This window comes from Pseudophryne corroboree, chromosome 7 (genome assembly GCF_028390025.1).
Source record: "Pseudophryne corroboree isolate aPseCor3 chromosome 7, aPseCor3.hap2, whole genome shotgun sequence".
NCBI lineage: Eukaryota > Metazoa > Chordata > Amphibia > Anura > Myobatrachidae > Pseudophryne > Pseudophryne corroboree.
Window position 1 is genome coordinate 486,634,253 of NC_086450.1, and position 3,324 is coordinate 486,637,576.

The 3,324-nt window shown below is 44.9% G+C and overlaps 1 pseudogene; it reads right to left on the bottom strand.

The window, feature by feature from the left end:
• Positions 1-1,046: 1,046 nt before the first annotated feature.
• Positions 1,047-1,165, bottom strand: LOC134946163 (5S ribosomal RNA; annotated as a pseudogene).
• Positions 1,166-3,324: the final 2,159 nt, after the last annotated feature.

The window sequence follows — 3,324 nt, forward strand, 5'->3', positions numbered from 1 at the left end:
AATAGGGTCAAGGCAGGAGGTTGAACGGGGTGAGGACTGGATTAGAACCATTACTTCATCTCCAAACACTGAAGAGAAAGAAGTCAGAGTTGGTAAAATATATGAGGGGAGGCAGGGTTGGAAAAAAAAGAGTATGTTGTGCCGAGGGTCTGGAGGGATGTGATGTCCTGATGTAGAGATTCAATTTTATGTATGAAATGAGAGGCAATCCAGGGCAGAGAGTGAGGAGGAGAGGCGAGGAGGGGGGCAATCCAGGGAAGAAATCAAGGAGGAGAAGCAAGAATAGTGGCCATTTCAGGACAGAGAGTGAGGAGGATAGGCGAGGAGGGTGGGCAATCCAGGGCAGAGAGCAAGGAGGAGAGGCGAGGAGGGTGGGCAATCCAGGGCAGAGAGCGAGGAGGAGGGTGGGCAATCCAGGGCAGAGAGCGAGGAGGAGAGGCGAGGAAGGTGGGCAATCCAGGGCAGAGAGCAAGGAGGAGAGGCGAGGAGGGTGGGCAATCCAGGGCAGAGAGCGAGGAGGAGTGGCAAGGAGGGTGGGCAATCCAGGGCAGAGAGCAAGGAGGAGAGGCAAGGAGGGTGGGCAATCCAGGGCAGAGAGCGAGGAGGAGATGCGAAGAGGGAGGTGATAGAAATAGGGTCAAGGCAGGAGGTGGAACGGGGTGAGGACTGGATTAGAACCATGGAAAATGTGGTCTTAGGAAAAGAGCGAAAGACAAAGAACTGCTATATGTCTTTTCCAGGGCACACTTAGAAAAATATGTGATGAGTTATAAAAATGTGGGTGAATTAATACGTAACTTTTATTAAGATATACTTACTAAGAGGGAGGAAGCGGATAAACAAATTTGAGGCAAAAAAATATTTGTTTAGAAGGGCGAAAATATGTTTACTCCCGAATTTTTTACTTTGTTTTTGAATTGAACAGATATTAATGGGAGTAAATAGGCTCCATGGGGTTAAGTTATCCCATACCTGAGTATCCAAGTCAAACAAAAGACCCGAAGGTGCACACAGAGCTGGAACGGCTCATTGATATGAGAATAAAATACCTACGGTACCTAGTATTCCCTGGTGGTCTCCCAACCGGGTACTGACCAGGCCCTGCAGTGTATGGCTTCCAAGATCAGACGAGGTTGGGCATACTCAGTGCGGTTTGACCGTAGGTGAGTGAGTCTCAAATTGTGTGCAATCAATTCCAGTGTGTGGTTATTTCGGGCAAATATGATAACTGAGATGCTCTAATGATAATTGCTCCCTTAAAAATATAAGGGGAGATGAGGATGGTACTGTGCAGTGGAAAAATAGACCTTATTCAATTGGGTGTTGTTTAAACCCTTATAGGGATCTATCATTAATGATCCCTAAGGGATGGTGTCTCCACTGAGTATTCCTGAAAAATCACATCGCAGCTGTATATTCAAATAGCATGAAGAAAATATATCACTTTTCTCAAAAAATAACATATGATATTGGTTGTGCTTGGTATCAGAATAGCAGTGACACTTATTGGATAAATCAAATAACCCCTTGTAATGAGCACAAATGGTATTTACAGCTACATGCTGATAGTCCGTCTGTGTATGGAAAAAATGTTATCCCCACTGTGTCCTTGAGTTTGCTAAGGCACAGTGGAGGAACACTGTGCTCATATAGGAACCCCCCTGGTGGAAAATGAGAAAACTAATTGCGGTGTGATATTAGCTGGGTACCTCGCTGGGTTGTAAATTTCAAACCTTTTGTCCAGATGTCTGTATACATTGGTGGGCAGTGCGAGATCCGAGGCGTCCAGTGGGTATGAGTAGCAATTTTCAGCCTGGGAGGATCCGGGTTGTGGAGCCGATGTTCACGGTCCGCGCAACCGGAAGTTCGGGCGCCGGGACCGGAAGTGAATGTACGTTTCGCTCTGGGAGCTTGATCACCTGATCGCCTGCTCCCAGAGCTCACGGCCGCCTTATTTATGTTGATATCCAGCCTACCAGGCACTGAGGTGTGTGAGGTGTGTCTGGGGGCGGATCAACTGGGATTATTACAGCCAGATTGATTAAGCTGTGTAAAAAGGTATATGCCGTGGATGAATTAATGGAAAAAGGGGAGTCTGAAAAAATGTTGGTATGAATAATTATTTCGATGGTTATGGGAAATAGGTGAGGAGTATATGCCGTTTTGGGACTGGAATGACAGTATTAAATTCCATTTGGACATGATTCCATACTAGATAGGAATTTATGAAGGACTGTGACATGTGTGTCATTGTGGCAAATGTTTTGTGAGGGAGAATTAGTTATCATAATTAATACTTTTATTCTGTATTGATGAAATATTAATTAAGTGTGGGAATATGAATGCAGGAATGCATGTATGGGTACATTGTGGAATTGGTTGAAATGAAATTGCAGTGTGAGAGATATTACAAATATGGTGACTGTGAAATTGGGGTTTGAATAAGATGGGGGGCAAAATTGTACCTTGGGGAATGTAGTGGCCGGGGGGGGGTGGAGGGGCGGGGCGGGTGTGCGCTGTATAGGTGGATGGAGAGTGTACCGGTATGGGTGAATGAAGGAAAGTGATTGTGATAAGGTGGTGGGTGAAAATGTTGGTTGTGTGTGGGGAATACGGGGGGGGGGGAAAGAAATGGTGGAATGTGACGAGTAGGAGTTGTTTGGTTTTGGATAGGTGTGCATGAAGTTAAATTGGGGTGGGAGAGAGCCCCTGTGTGGGTGGTTTATCAGGGTGTTGTTGTGTGTGATTGTTGTAGGTATAGGTAAGTGATTGGTATTTGGAGGATCTAATAAGGATTAGAAGTATTATGCTGGAGCTTCATTCTTACAGAAAGACACTGTAGTTTAGATATTCATTTAGTCCTTTCGGAGCCACCGTGTTGAGTCTAAAGGTCCATTCACTTTCTTTTCTGAGAAGCATGTGTGTGATATCGCCTCCTCTTATTCCTGGTCTGACCTGTTCCAGGCCTTGTATTCTGAGATCCTGTGCTGAGCCGGAATGATGTGTCAGGAAATGTTTTGATATGGTTGTTAGCTGTTGCATCCTTAGTTGATTCCTTTCTGCATTCCTGATGTTGCTCATGTGTTCGAGTGTCCTGATTTTCAACATTCGTGTTGTCATCCCTATATACATTAAGTTACATGGGCAGGAAATGCAGTAGATGACATTTTTGCTTCTACAGTTGAAGAAGCCATTTAATTTGATTTTTTCTCCATACCTGTCCTGCAGTTCCTGTTTGTTGATAATATGTTGGCAGATTTTGCAATTGCCACATGGATGGCTTCCTTGCTCTATCGGGTCTCTCATTGCTTTTTGTACAAAGTG